The 16,235-nt window shown below is 52.1% G+C and overlaps 1 protein-coding gene across 2 annotated transcripts in view; it reads left to right on the top strand.

The window, feature by feature from the left end:
• The first annotated feature begins 5,111 nt into the window (after positions 1 to 5,111).
• The window catches only part of LOC119966687, a 64,080-nt gene continuing 52,956 nt past the window's right edge, over positions 5,112 to 16,235 (top strand). Inside the window, exon 1 of one of the 2 annotated variants that reach the window (XM_038798748.1) lies at positions 5,112 to 5,407. The gene's annotated coding sequence lies outside the window, so the exon portion shown is untranslated. Of the gene's footprint in view, positions 5,408 to 13,173; positions 13,193 to 16,235 lie in introns of those variants that run through there. The other variant, XM_038798749.1, reaches the window with a different exon arrangement.

The following is a 16,235-nucleotide window of genomic DNA, read 5'->3' on the forward strand; positions in this document are numbered from 1 at the left end:
CTGAGAACCGCCTGCAGGTCGACTGCTCTTTATACCTCCCTTCAAGGGGAGGAGCCATGAGCGGAGCCCATACATGCCCCAACATTTTCCCCTATGGATAATGCCATACAATGGCCCATCGGAGAAGCCCACAAGGGCAACAGCATAGCACAGATACAAATACACTGGTGGATTATTGGCATAATGCATTCACCACATTCACCCCCTGTTTAAAAAAAATGAAGTCCAGCGTGGGTGACGGGTTCATAAGTTCAGCCGGTCCGGCGCACGGATTGTGCGCTGTGATCGCCGAAGCTCTGGCGTTGTTGCTGGCCCAGGTGTCGAACTTGTCCGTGCTGGCATCGGTAGTGAGGGCGCCGGTGCAGGTACAGACATGGACTCCGGGAGTGTCTCTTCTGGATCTTCATTGCTGTGGATCGGTGAAGGGGGGATGGCGGGCGGGAGGGAGCGCGGGAGCCATATAAGGGCAGGGGCGCTGGTCATGGTAGGTTGGGCGGGATATGGTGGAGGGGCGGTGGTGGTGGTGGAACCTGCGGGCGCCAGGTCCCGGAGGGAGACCATCGGGAGACTGTCGGCCATCAGGGTGTTCGATATAAGCGTACTGGGGTTGGAGTGTAGGAGCTGGACCCTCTCTACCAGAGGATCGGACTTGTGGCTCCTGACGTGCTTTCTGAGTAGGGCTGGCCCCGGTGACTTCAGCCAGGATGGAAGCGAGGCCCCTGATGTGGATCTCCAAGGGAAAACAAATAGGCGGTCATGAGGGGGTCTCGTTTGTGGCCGTGCAAAGTAGGGACCTAATAGAGTGGAGCGCATCGGGGAGGACCTCCTGCCAGTGAGAAACTGGGAGATTCCTGGACTGCAGGGTCAGTAGGACGGTCTTCCAGATCGTCGTGTTCTCTCTCTCCATCTGCCCGTTTCCCCTGGGGTTATAACTGGTAGTCCTGCTCGAGGCGATGCCCTTACTGAGCAGGTACTGACGCAGTTTGTCGTTCATGAACGACAGCCCCGGTCACTGTGGACATAATTGGGGAAACCAAACAGGGTGAAGACACTTTGCAGGGCTTTGATGACGGTGGACATGGTCATGTCGGGGCAGGGGATGGCAAAGGGGAAGCGGGAGAACTCATCGGTAATATTGAGGGAATATGTATTGCGGTTACTGGAGGGGAGGGGCCCTTTGAAATCGATACTGAGGTGCTCAAAGGGCCGGGATGCCTTTACCAGATGGGCCTTATCTGGTCGATAGAAGTGTGGTTTACACTCCGCACAGATCTGGCAGTCCGTGGTAATGGCCCTGACCTCCTCGGTGGAGTAGGGCAGGTTGCGGGCTTTGATATAGTGGATAAGCCAGGTGACCCCAGGTGGCAGAGGTCATCTTACACGCTGGCACATGTGCCACGGGACAGGGCATCTGGAGGCTCATTGAGCTTCCCAGGACGATATACTATATCATAATTATAGGTGGAGAGTTCGACCCTCCACCTCAAGATCTTATCGTTCTTGATTTTGATCCGCTGCGTATTGTCGAACATGAAGGCTACCGATCGTTGGTCGGTGACGAGGGTAAATGTCCTACCAGAGAGGTAGTGCCTCCAGTGCCGTACGGCTTCCACGATGGCTTGGGCCTCCTTCTCAACTGCGGAGTGCCGAATTTCGGAGGTGGTGAAGGTGCGCAAAAAAAAACACAACTGGTCTGCCTGCTTGATTGAGGGTAGCGGCGAGAGCGACCTCTGATGCGTCGCTCTCCACCTGGAAGGGGACGGACTCGTCCACCGCGCGCATCGCGGCTTTGGAGATGTCCGCCTTGATGCAGTTGAAGGCCTGGCGGGCCTCAGTTGCCAGTGGGAAGATGGTGGCCTTGATTAGAGGGCGGGCTTTGTCCGTATAGTTGGGGACCCACTGGGCATAATATGAAAAGAACCCGAGGCACCTCTTCAGGGCCTTGGGGCAGTGGGGGAGGGGAAGTTGCAGGAGGGGGAGCATACGGTCGGGGTCGGGTCCTAGAACCCCGTTTTCTACGACGTAGCCGAGGATGGCTGGTCTGGTGCGGAAAACGCATTTCTCCTTGTTGTACGTGAGGTTTAGGGTTTGGGGAAATCTGTGGAGGTTGGCGTCGTGGTCCTGCTGATCATGGCCGCAGATGGTGACCAGCCCGTACTGGTCCACCATTCGGTCCATTGTTCTTTGGAACACCAAAACCCCGTTCGTGACACCAAAGGGGACCCGGAGGAAGTGGAAAAGGCAGCCGGCTGCCTCAAAAGCCGAGTAGTGGAGGTCCTCCGGGCGGATTGGGAGCTGGTGGTATGCAGACTTCAGATCCACCGTGGAGAACACCCGGTAGTGTGCGATCTGGTTTACCATGTCTGCAATCCAGGGAAGGGGATACGCATCGAGTTGCGCTTACCGGTTTATGGTTTGGCTGTAATCTACAACCACCCGGTTCTTTTCCCCGGTCTTGATGACTACCACCTGAGCTCTCCTGGGTCTATTGCTGGCCTCGATGACTCCCTCCCGCAAGACCTTGGACCTGATAAAAGTCCTGTCCTGTATGCTATACCGCCTGCTTCTGGTGGCGACTGGTTTGCAGTCAGCAGTGAGTTTTGCGAAGAGTGGGGGAGGGTCGGCTTTTAGGGTCGCGAGGCTGCATATGGTGAGTGGGGGTAGGGGCCCCTCGAACTTCAGGGTTAGGCTCCTGAGGTTGCATTGGAAATCTAGTCAAATCTAGATGAGCGCAGAAGTCTGGGAGCACATATTTAAAATTGGCGTACTCGGCGCCCTCTATTGCTCGGGTAGTGGTAGTGCACCCTTGGATTTGCACCGAGTGCGACCCAGAGGCGAGGGAGATGGTTTGGTGCGCCGGGAAAATTGTGAGCGTGCAGTGCCTTACCATGTCCGGGTGAATGAAGCTCTCTGTGCTCCCGGAGTCGAAAAGGCAAAGTGTCTCGTGCCCGTTTACCCGGACAGTCATCATAGAGCTCCGGAGGTGCTTGGTCCAGGGTGACTACGCTGAGTTGCGGGTAGTCAGCGTGGTTGGAGGTGCTGAGGCAGCTCAGCGATGGCTGCCCTTGTTGATCATACGCATCGAGTTGCATATCAGATGGCGGCCACGATGGTGGCCTCCGTTGGTCGAGCGTGACGGGCGGTGAGGAAGGTGGCCTCCAAGATGGCGGCCCCCATGGATCGCACGTGGCCGGCTGTGTGGGGGAGGATGGCCAAGATGGCGGCCCCCGTGAGTCGCACGTGCTGTGAGGGCTGGAAGATGGCTGCCCCCATGGATAGCACGAGGCTGATGAAGCGTCTGCAGGGGGCGGAGTCAGCAGACACGCTGCCACACTGCGGGGTCTGTGGGCCTGTGAGTCTGAGGATCGGGCCTGTGAGTTAGAGTTCTTGGACCTGGCCAGGCAAACTTTGGCGAAATGTCCTTTTCTCCCGCAGCTACTGCAGTTCGCGTTACGGGCCGGGCAGTGCTACCGGGGGTGTTGGGACTACCCCAGGCCTGGACTACCCCAGGCCTACCCCAGGCCTGTGCCGCGCGGCCACGTGCCCCATGATGGGCACGTGGCCGCGCGGCACAGGCCTGGGGTAGGCCTGTGCCGCGGGGGTCCACGAGGGGGTCGTGTGGTCAGCCGGGAACGCGTTGAAGCTCTGGAACGCTACTTCCAGAGTGGAGGCTAACTTTACCATCTGATCCAAGTCCAGGGCCCCCTTTTCGAGTAGGCACTGTCTCGCATAGTTGGACCGAACTCCCGCCACGTAGACGTCTCGGACGGCAAGTTCCATATGTTGAGTGGCCGTAACGGCCTGGTAGTTGCAGCTGCGTGTGAGGACTTTGAAGTTGCGTAGGTAGTCTTCTAGCGATTCCCCGGGACACTGGCAGAGAGTGGTGAGGATGTGTCGCGTGTAGACCTCATTCACAGACCGTACATAGAGGCGTTCGAGCATCGCGAGGGCATCTGTGTAGGAGGAGGCCTCGTTGAGTTGAACAGAGATTCAATGGCTCACTCGTGCGTGGAGGAGGCTCAGCTTCTGTTCGTCGGTGACGGAAGGCGTGGAGAAGACTGTGAGATAGGCCTTGAAGCAGCGGAGCCAGTGTGAAAAAATTTCTTTCGCCTCCGCGGCCTGAGGATTGAGTTCCAGTTGGTCAGGTTTGAGGGCCGATTCCATAGTTGCGTTTAAGTTGATTAAATTGATGCGACCATCAATTCACTCGAGACATGAGTTGAAGTAAACCGTGGCTTTAATCAACTTAAAACAGTGCCTGCCTGCGACTGAACCAATACTGAGAACTGCCTACAGGTCGACTGCTCTTTATACTTCCCTTCAAGGGGAGGAGCCATGGGCGGAGCCCATACATGTCCCAACATGTTCCCCTATGGATAATGCCATACAATGGCCCATAGGAGAAGCCCACAAGTGCAACAGCACAGCACAGATACAAATACACTGGTGGATTATTGGCATAATACATTCACCACAGGCCCCATGTTTAGTTTAGTTTAGTTTAGAGTAGGGGGTTAATAAAGATGGGACCTGTAAGGAAGGGAGACGGCTTTTGCACTATGTTTATAGTTTCATGTACATTGTTTATTTTGTTGTTACAATACCAAAAATACCTAAATAAAATGTTTATTAAAAAAAAGAACAATGTTTATAAGGGGTGGCAAGGTGGTGCAGTGGTTAGCACTGCTGCGTCACGGCGCCGAGGTCCCAGGTTCGGTCCCAGCCCCGGGTCACTGTCTGTGTGGAATTTGCACATTCTCCCCGTGTCTGTGTGGGTCCCACCCCCACAACCCACAGATGTGCAGGGTAGGTGGACTGGCCACACCAAATTGCCCCTCAATTTGAAAAAAAAAAGAATTGGCTTTATAAAAGCCAATTTTTTTGAAAAAAGAACAAGGTCCATAGATTTAAAGTAATTGGTGGCAGGATTAGGGGAGTGTTGAGGAGTAATGTTTTCATCCTAAATCAATGTTTGACATAGCTTTGTGCCAAAATAGCTAAGCGCCCCACCCACACAAATGTAAAACCCAACATTCCTTTTGGTATGAAGTACTCTGGCACTCAATTTTACCTTTGTGTACAGTCACTCCCCATAAATAGCCATACAAAGTTCCTCTTCCTTGTTGCATTTTTTGCAGAAAGAACAGGTGCTTTATGTGTTCTCTCAAATTTGAAAAAGCAAGAGAACTGAAACATTGGTTCTTGTTCAATTAACTTCTCCTTGGCTCGGAATTGTTGACTAAAGGTGCATTAACTGTCGACAGATCAGCACTTCCTCCAAGCTCTGGAATAAATCATCTCTCTGATTCTGGTGTTAGGCCATTGCTGGGCTGTGGCTAGGAGTCGGCAGAGGAGGAGAGAGTCGCTGTTACTGTACTGAGTCTGATGACAGTTTGCTTGTGTCAAGGTAAGTGTATACTGTATACGGAATGAAAGGCATACTGCAGTTATTAACTTGGCTCTTGGAACTGTAGGGAAAGCTCACTCGAGCTTATTGACGAACACTCAACCTCAGAAAATTCTCTGATTTTAGTCACCACCTCCTGTGCAAAGTTACACACAATATCAACCGGGTGGACTTGTAAATGTAACACATGGCTGCAACTTATGGTTTTACTCACTTAATAGCTGCGTATGTGAGTGGGGTGTGTAGTGTTTGGGTGAGTAGGTTTAATTGTAAATTTGGCTCTGTGTTATGAAAACATTGACACCAGTCAGAGTCCAGGCTCCTCTCACTGAAATCTACATACTCTGGGTATTTCGCCAAATTGATGATTCCACAAATGCAATCCTAAAGTGTGAAGGAATTTCACAGAAAGTGTTGTCAAAGCTGAGCTCCATCCTGTCTCCATACAACTGCCACACCATTATACACTGAGACTCAGTACACAGATGTTAAGAATGTTGTGTTGCAGCGGCCATTCTGTACGACCCCCTAACAAAGGGAAACCCCGGAGTGCAGGGGCACGTCCACCAGGTAAGTATGGGTGATCCCACAGGAATGGTGGGACAGACACCCCCACCAGGATAGTCTCCTGGAATGTAAGGGGACTTAACAGTCCGGTGAAAAGATCCAGAGTCTTCACCCACTTAAGGAGCCTGAAAGCCCACATAATCTCCCTGCAGGAAACACACCTGAGTGAGAAGGATCGACTGCTGGTAAGAAAGGACTGGGTGGAACAGACATACCATTCATGCTACGGGACGAGGGCGAGGGGAGTAGCCATACTAATTAGTATGAGGGCGAGGTTTATGGTTAAGGACCAAGGGGGACGGTATGTCATAGTCAGCGGTGTCCTAGATGGGGCACCGGTAGTGCTGGTAAACGTGAAAGTGCCCAACTGGGACGACACAGACTTCATAAAAAACATCATGGCGGAAATCCCCGACATCGACACACACCGACTGATAATGGGGGGGGGCGACTTTAACTGCGTGCAGGACCCGTTGACCGACCGATCAAGCCCCAGAATGGGGATAAAGACAGGCATGGCTGGGGAACTGGGAACAATCATGGAAGAGATGGGGGCGGTGGACCAATGGAAGTTCCTGCACTCCGGCGAGAGGGTATTCTCGTTGTTCTCACTGGGTATACACCCAAATCAACTTCTTTGCAGTAGGGAAATCGATGCTTCCAGGAATAGTAGGAGCGGAATGCTCTGCGATAATCATCTCCAATCATGCTCCGCACAATATGGGTGTGAGGTTAGAGATGGGCCATGCCAACGCCCCACATGGAGGTTAGACACGGACCTCCTGGTCGACAAGGTCTTCTGCCAGAAAACATCACAGGCCATAGGCAACTACGTGACTAACAACCGGAACGGGAAAGTTTCACCTTCCACATTCTGGGAGGCACTAAAGGCTGTGATCAGAGGGTAGATTATAGCCTACAAGGTGCATAGAGACAGGGAAGAGAGGGTAGCCAGGCAACAGCTAATTAAGTCCATCCTGGAGGTCAACAGAAAGTACTCCGAGGCCCGACTGTAGAGCTGCTGGCAGAGAGGAAAAAGCTACAAATGGACTTTAACCTGCTATCCACTAGGAAAGCAGTGTACCAACTCCGCCAGACACGGGGGGCTGTTTATGAACACGGAGAAATGGCTGGCCACCTCCTGGCCCACCAGCTGAGAAAGCAGGCTGCCACGAGGGAATTAGCGCAGGTAAAAGATAGTAGAGGCAGACTGGTTACAGAACCAAAAGAGGTCAATCGGGCATTTGAGATCTTCTACTGAGGGCTGTACACCTCCAAGCCCCGCGACGGGAATGCGGGGATGAAACAGTTCCTCAACGGATTGGACTTGCCAGTTGTGGGGGAAGGCAGGCGGGGAAACTGGAAGCACCAATAGATCTGGGGGAAATCATGGAAAGCATCAGCTCCATGCAGGCTGTCCGTGATGTGTACATTGCGGGGCTCTGGTCTAACTATGTGCTCCAGCGACTACTCGAGAAAGGGGCCCAGAACTTGGAGGACACGGTAGAGCTAGCTACTACTATGGAGGTCGCGTTCCGCAGTCTAAACTCATTCCCCGTGGACAAAGCGACCCCATCGTGGACCCCCGACCAGCGACTGCCCCAGTCCTGCGCCGCGCGGCCAACCACTCACTCTGGAGCGCCAGCGTGCCATTTTTGTGGCCAGCCCCAACACCCACAGCAGCACTGCCCGGCCCGCAACACGATCTGCAGCAGCTGCGGTCGAAAAGGACATTATGCCAGAGTATACCTGGCGAAATCGAAACCCTCTCACTCCCCCGTAGTCCAGAACAATCGCTCCCCCAATTCGCAGGCCCGCAGGCCCCGCAACGTTGCAGCGTGTCTGCCGACTCCGCCTCTGCCCGACATGTGCGACTCATGGGGGCCGCCATCTTGGCAGTCCTCCCCCACACAGCCGGCCATGTGCGAGTCATGGGGCCACCATCTTGGACGCCATCTTCTTCATCACCCGCCACGTGCGATCAACGGGGGCCGCCATCTTGGCCTTCACCCGATGTTCACCTCGACGACTATGACCTCCGCGGACAGTCATCACGGGGCCATTCCAGCACTGCTGATCGAGCTGCCGACCACCCGCAACTCAACACAGTCACGTTGGACCAGTCGCGTCCGAAGCACCTCCAGAGCTCGATGATGTCCATCCAAATCAACGGATACAAGACACCGTGCCTCTTCGACTCCGGGAGCACCGAGAGCTTCGTACAGTATCCTGACCTGGTAAGACGCTGTTCGCTCCCTATCTTCCCTGCACAGCAAACTATCTCCCTCACCTCGGGCTCGCACTCGGTCCAAATACAAGGACGCACTGTCACGACCCTAACGATTCAGGGGCCCAGCTACTCTAATTTCCAGCTGTACGTACTCCCCGATCTCTGTGCCCCACTCTTACTCGGGCTCGATTTTCAATGCAACCTCAAGAGCCTCGCACTCCGCTTCGGCGGACCCCTACCTCCTCTCACTATCTGCAGCTTAGCGACTCTAAAAATCGACTCTTCGCTAACCTAACGGCTAACTGTAAACCAGTAGCCACCCGCAGCAGGTGATACAGCCTGCAGGATAGAGTATTCATCAGAGCCGAAGTCCAGCGGCTCCTACGTGAGGGTGTCATAGAGGCCAGCAACAGCCCCTGGAGAGCTCAGGTGGTGGTCGTCAAGACCGGGGAAAAGTTCCGGATGGTGGTTGATTACAGCCAAACCATTAACCGGTTCATGCACCTCGATGCATACCCCCTTCCCCGGATTGCAGACATGGTCAACCAGATCGCCCAGTACCACATATTCTCCACAGTGGATCTGAAGTCTGCTTACCACCAGCTCCCAATCCGCCCGGAGGACCGCCACTACACGGCGTTCGAGGCAGATGGCCGCCTCTTCCATTTCCTCCGGGTCCCCTTTGGCGTCACGAATGTGGTCTCGGTGTTCCAACGAACAATGGACCGAATGGTGGACCAGTACGGGCTGCGGGCCACGTTTCCATACTTGGACAATGTCACCATCTGCGGCCATGATCAGCAGGACCACGACGCCAACCTCCACCGATTTCTCCAAACCGCCCAGAAACTCAATCTCACCTACAATAAGGAGAAATACATTTTCTGCACTACCAGACTAGCCATCCTCGGCTATGTCGTGGAAAACAGAGTCCTGGGCCCCGACCCGGACCGTATGCTCTTACAACTCCCTCTCCCTCATTGTCCCAGGGCCTTCAAGAGGTGCCTGGGATTCTTCTCCTATTACGCCCAGTGGGTCCCCCAGTATGCGGACGAAGCCTGCCCACTATTTAAGACCACACTCTTCCCACTGTCAGCAGAGGCCCGCCAGGCCTTCAACCGCATCAAGGAGGACATCGCCAAAGCCGCCATACGGGAGGTGGATGAATCCGTCCCCTTTCAGGTGGAGAGCGACGCCTCAGAGGTTGCTCTCGCCGCCACTCTGAATCAAGCAGGGAGACCAGTCGCCTTCTTCTCCCGAACCCTCTCCGCTTCGGAACTTCGACACTCCTCAGTCGAAAAAGAAGCTCAAGCCATTGTGGAAGCCATACGGCACTGGAGGCACTACCTCGCAGGTAGGAGGTTTACCCTCATCACCGACCAAAGATCGGTTGCCTTCATGTTCGACAACTCGCAAAGGGGCAAAATAAAAAACGATAAAATCTTGAGGTGGAGGATCGAACTCTCCACCTATAATTATGACATCATTTTTCGACCGGGGAAGCTCAACGAGCCCCAGATGCCCTGTCCCGCGGCACATGCGCCAGCGTGCAAGACAACAGCCTAAAGGCTATCCACAACGACCTCTGCCACCCGGGGGTCACCCGGCTCTCCCACTACGTCAAAGCCCGAAATCTGCCTTTCTCCACCGAGGAGGTAAAAGCCATCACCAGGGATTGACCGATCTGCGCAGAGTGCAAACCTCACTTCTATAGACCAGACAGGGCCCACCTGGTAAAGGCTTCCCGGCCCTTCGAACGCCTGAGCATCGATTTCAAAGGGCCACTCCCCTCGACCAATCAAAATGTGTACTTGCTCAACGTCATAGACAAATTCTCCCGCTTTCCCTTTGCCATCCTGTGCCCCGATATGACCTCCCACACAGTCATCAGAGCCCTGCACAGTGTCTTCACCCTGTTCGGTTTCCCCAGCTACGTACACAGCGACAGGAGTTCGTCCTTCATGAGCGACGAGCTGCGTCAGTACCTGCTCGACAAGGGCATCGCCTCGAGCAGGACTACCAGCTACAACCCCAGGGGGAACGGGCAGGTGGAGAGGGAGAACGCGACGGTCTGGAAGACCGTCCTCCTTACCCTCCGGTCCAGGAATCTCCCGACCTCCCACTGGCAGGAGGTCCTCCCCGAAGCGCTCCATGCAATTAGGTCCCTCCTATGCACCGCCACTAACCAGACCCCTCACGAGCGATTATTTGTTTTCCCTAGGGGCACTACCACGGGGGCTTCGCTCCCATTTTGGTTGAGGACACCGGGCCCGGTTCTCCTCCGGAAGCATGTCCGGGCACACAAAATGGACCCGCTAGTAGAGAGGGTGCTACTGCTTCACTCGAACCCCCACTACGCCTTCATTGAATACCCCGACGGCCGTCAAGACACCGTTTCCCTCCGGGACCTGGCGCCTGCAGGATCCACCACCATCACCACCACCGAGGTACCCCTCACACTACACCCCACCCAACGCCCTGCGCCCCCACGACGATAGTTTTCCTGTGCCCCCCTGCGCCCGTCACACCGGTCAGGAACGGAGCTCGGACCGAAACACCCCCAGAGTCCACCCCCATATCCACACCAACTGTCACCACTCAGCCACCCAAAGAGGCTGCAACCCCAGTGCACCGCCGATCCCAAAGGACGACTCGGCCACCGGACCGACTCAACCTGTAGTCCAGTCACCCCCGCCGGACTTGATTTTTTTACAGGGGTTGAATGTGGTGAATGTAATTCACACTATATTGTATTGTGTCCTTGTGGGCTCTGTATTCACACTGTATTGCATAGTGTCCTTGTGGGCTCTGTATTCACACTGTATTGCATAGTGTCCTTGTGGGCTCTGTATTCACACTGTATTGTATTGTGTCCTTGTGGGCTCTGTATTCACACTGTATTGCATTGTGTCCTTGTGGGCTCTGTATTCACACTGTATTGTATTGTGTCCTTGTGGGCTCTGTATTCACACTGTATTGTATTGTGTCCTTGTGGGCTCTGTATTCACACTGTATTGTATTGTGTCCTTGTGGGCTCTGTATTCACACTGTATTGTATTGTGTCCTTGTGGGCTCTGTATTCACACTGTATTGCATTGTGTCCTGGTGGGCTCTGTATTCACACTATATTGTATTGTGTCCTTGTGGGCTCTGTATTCACACTGTATTGCATAGTGTCCTTGTGGGCTCTGTATTCACACTGTATTGCATAGTGTCCTTGTGGGCTCTGTATTCACACTGTATTGTATTGTGTCCTTGTGAGCTCTGTATTCACACTGTATTGTATTGTGTCCTTGTGGGCTCTGTATTCACACTATTGTATTGTATCCTTGTGGGCTCTGTATTCACACTGTATTGTATTGTGTCCTTGTGGGCTCTGTATTCACACTGTATTGTATTGTGTCCTTGTGGGCTCTGTATTCACACTGTATTGCATTGTGTCCTTGTGGGCTCTGTATTCACACTGTATTGCATTGTGTCCTTGTGGGCTCTGTATTCACACTGTATTGCATTGTGTCCTTGTGGGCTCTGTATTCACACTGTATTGCATTGTGTCCTTGTGGGCTCTGTATTCACACTGTATTGCATTGTGTCCTTGTGGGCTCTGTATTCACACTATTGTATTGTGTCCTTGTGGGCTCTGTATTCACACTGTATTGCATTGTGTCCTTGTGGGCTCTGTATTCACACTGTATTGTATTGTGTCCTTGTGGGCTCTGTATTCACACTGTATTGCATTGTGTCCTTGTGGGCTCTGTCTGTGAGCCGTTGCGCGGCTCTGCCCACAGGGGGAGATGAGGAGCTTGTACAGGGCTCCACCCTCAGCTCCGCCCATGGCTCCGCCCATGGCCCCTCCCACTACCGGAAGTATAATGTGCTGCAGCCGTGTGAGCCTGCCCTCAGTTCTTCAGGTCGCAGGCAGGCTCAGTTGTAAGTCTATTAAAACCACAGTTTACTTCCAATCGTGTTCCGAGTGAATTGATGGTCACATCAAAGAGGAGTGCTGCAACTTCAGACACGGATGAGGGAGTGTTGTATTGTTGGATAGGCAGTATAGAAGGACTACTGGATTGGCAGAGGGCAGTGCTAAGGGCATGTTGTCCTGTCAGATGGGGAAGGCTGAGGGAGTGTTGCTATGTTGAAGAGTTAGTACTGAGGGATCATTGAACTGTTGGAGGGGAAGTACTGAGGGAACTTTGCACTTTTGGAGATGCTACAGGGAGGCAATTCCAAGGCAGCTCTTCATTGTCTGGAGAGGAGTAGTGAAGGAGTTCTACACTATTGGAGGGGCAATATCGAGGAGTGCTGCACTGTCAGAGTGACAGTACTGAGGGAGTACTGCACTGTGGGAGGAGCAGTACTGAGGGAGTGCTGCACTGTGGGAGGAGCAGTACTGAGGGAGTGCTGCACTGTGGGAGGAGCAGTACTGAGGGAGTACTGCACTGTGGGAGGAGCAGTACTGAGGGAGTGCTGCACTGTGGGAGGAGGAGTACTGAGGGAGTACTGCACTGTGGGAGGAGCAGTACTGAGGGAGTGCTGCACTGTGGGAGGAGCAGTACTGAGGGAGTGCTGCACTGTGGGAGGAGCAGTACTGAGGGAGTGCTGCACTGTGGGAGGAGGAGTACTGAGGGAGTGCTGCACTGTGGGAGGAGCAGTACTGAGGGAGTGATGCACTGTGGGAGGAGCAGTACTGAGGGAGTGCTGCACTGTGGGAGGAGCAGTACTGAGGGAGTGCTGCACTGTGGGAGGAGCAGTACTGAGGGAGTGATGCACTCTGGGAGGAGCAGTACTGAGGGAGTGCTGCACTGTGGGAAGAGCAGTACTGAGGGAGTGCTGCACTCTGGGAGGAGCAGTACTGAGGGAATGATGCACTCTGGGAGGAGCAGTACTGAGGGAGTGATGCACTCTGGGAGGAGCAGTACTGAGGGAGTGATGCACTGCCGGCTGCTGGAGGGGGACTGCTAATGGAATACTGCACTTTTGTGAAGGTGAGGGGCGGAGGTGGTGAGTGGAGTATGTTGAATGCAATAACACTAATATTTTTATTTTCTTCACTCGGAGCGGTGAATCTGTGGAATGTGTAATCGCAGGAAGTAGTTGAGGCCAAAACATGTATGTTTTCAAGAAACAGTTAGATATGGCACGTGGGGCAAACAGGATCAATGGATATGAGGAGGGAGGTGGGATTAGGTTATTGAGTTGAATGATCAGCCATGATCATTATGAATGGTGAAGCATGGGCGAATAACGGCCTTGTGCTCCTATTTTCTATATTTCTATGATTCAATTTCGCACGGCAGGCCTTGGCACTGCGTCAAAGCGGCGCTGCATAAATGACGTGGCGGGCGGCGCTTAAATGACGTCACCCGCGCATGCGCGGTTGCCGTCCTCCCCGCGGGCGCCCGGCAAGACATGGAGGATTGATCTTGTGGGGCGGCGGAGGAAAAAGAGTGCTTCCTTTAGAGACGCCGGCCCGCCGATTGGTGGGCACCTATTAGAAACGGCGAGCGCCGATTCTCCGAGCGACCTGTCGTGAAACGCGGCACGACATTTGGGGGGGAGGGGGGGGGAGAGGGGGGAGGGGGGGTGAGAGAATTGCATGCGGGTGCCAGGGCGGCGTGGCGGGAATCGCCCGGCACTCCAGCGATTCTCCCACCTAGCGTGGGGGGTCTGTGTTCCATGCCAAATTCACCCCTCAACCAACACTCCGATTAACTGGTTATTTATTCTCATTGTTATGTTCAAATTGGCTAACATATTTCCTACATAACAGTGACTACAATTTAAATATAAATTCCTGATCGTGTTTGAAATGCTTTGCGGTGTCTTATAAAAGTTACTGCAGAAATGCACGTTTTTTTTTCTATCTGGTATCTGTCACTCCATGCTAAATTGGGTGATGCCTTTATCCATCAGGTGTGTGGGGGTGGGAGGGTGAGGGGGGTTGATGTCCTACTCTTTTAGCTAATTGTGAAACTTCTTAATTTTTTGTGTCTTTGACCTGACTGTTTAAGTTGCCGTAATGGGAGGGGAGCCCCACCAAAAAGTTTGGTTCCAGTTGTGAATCATGTGAGTGTCATTCTGCCAGGAAAGCCTCATCCAGGAACACTCATTGACTCGCCTCCAATGTGACCAGGACGACAGTATTTTACCTCAATGTTTAACAGCTTCAACTTGCAGATCATTTTTAATTAAGATACTCCATGTTTCACTCTTGAAGCTCCTGTGAGGCCTTTGAGTGTAAGCATGTGGTACTCATAAAATTATGTAGTTCAGGGGGAGGGCACTTGGAAGAGCTATCCAAATAACCCCCACCCCCTGCTCTTTCCCCGTGGCCCTGCAAAATCTGTTGACTTCAATACTTATCCTTACCTACAATACTTGGAAGTATATTCACTGCTTTAGTATCCAGCATAATCCAGTAACAAAAGACATTAAGCAGTCAAAATGTTCAAAAAATACTTACCAATCTGTGCTTTTGTCACAAATGTAACAACACACACAAAAAGATTTAAGTTCATCTACACGTGCCCTGTGAATATGACTCTTTAAATTTGTCCCATCTGGGTTTTCAGTTAGCTCCATGTGGTTATTGGCGAGCATATTTGGACGACATTATGCTAGAATGAGGCACAGGTGTTACAAATTAATGTTTTGTTTCACTCATTTGTCAGCAGGATCTAAGTTTGGGCTGTGTTACAAGGAGATGCAGAATCTCCTTTCAAATACTACCCCATTAAGTGACTTTTATAGCAGGCATTAAATATGGAAAGAAAAAATTATTTTACTGTTAAGTGATCGAAGGGAACTCTGTGTTTGCTTTCCCTAATCTCCACATGTAACATAAAAGCATAAGCTGTTGGCCATTTGGCCCTTTAAGCAGACTCTGCCATTCAATAAGATTGTATTGATCTTCTCTCTCAACTCCACCTTGCCACATTATCACAATATCCCTTCATTCCCGTAATACCACAATGTCTATCGTTCTCTGTCTTGAACAGTCACTCCAAGGAGCATCCACAGCCCTTTGAAGTAGAGGATTCTAAACACTCTCAATCCTTTGAGTGAAGAAATCTCTGCTCGGTTCAGTCTGAAATGGCTGACCTCCTATTTACGATGTGGAGATGCCGGCGTTGGACTGGGGTGAGCACAGTAAGAAGTCTTACAACACCAGGTTAAAGTCCAACAGGTTTGTTTCAAACACGAGCTTTCGGAGCACGGCTCCTTCTTCAGCCGTGCTCCGAAAGCTCGTGTTTGAAACAAACCTGTTGGACTTTAACCTGGTGTTGTAAGACTTCTTACTGTGCTCCTATTTACAGGCTGTGATATCCAGTTCTAAACCCCCAGCCAGGGTAAACTTCCTCCCAGCATTTACTGCATCAAGCTCATAGGAACACAGCAGCAGGAGTAAGCCATTTGGCGTGTTAATCCTTCTCTCCCATTCAATACGATCATGGCTTTATATCATTGGCATTGAGAAATCATCAATCTGTCCTTTAAAAATACTCAAAGACTGTGGTTCCACAGCCCTCGGGGGTGGAAATCCAAAGATTCATAACCATCGGAGTGAAAAACCTTCTCCTCATCTCAGTTCTATGTCCCTTCTCCTTTATTATGAAATTGCGTAACCTGGTTTTGGACTCCCTAACCAAGGGAAACATCTTGCCTTCATTGACCCTGTCTATCCCTTTAATCATTTTGTAGGTTTCAATGAGGTCACTTCTCATTCTTCAAAACTCTGGAGAATACATGCCCAATTTCCCAAATCCCTCATCACAGGTCAGTTCTGCCACACCTGAAAAAAGTCCTGTGAACCTTCATTGCACATGCTCTATGGCAACAATGTCCTTCCTAAGATGCAGTCTAACCAAGGTTCTATACAACTGAAGCAAGACTTTACTATTCCTGTACTCAAATCCTCTTGCAATAAAGATTAACATATCATTAGCCTTCTTAATTGCCTGCAACAACTTATTGATGAGGGTGCCAGGTCCCTTTGTATATCTACACTTTCTAATCTCTTACTAGTTA

This window comes from Scyliorhinus canicula, chromosome 1, assembly GCF_902713615.1.
Source record: "Scyliorhinus canicula chromosome 1, sScyCan1.1, whole genome shotgun sequence".
Lineage (NCBI taxonomy): Eukaryota > Metazoa > Chordata > Chondrichthyes > Carcharhiniformes > Scyliorhinidae > Scyliorhinus > Scyliorhinus canicula.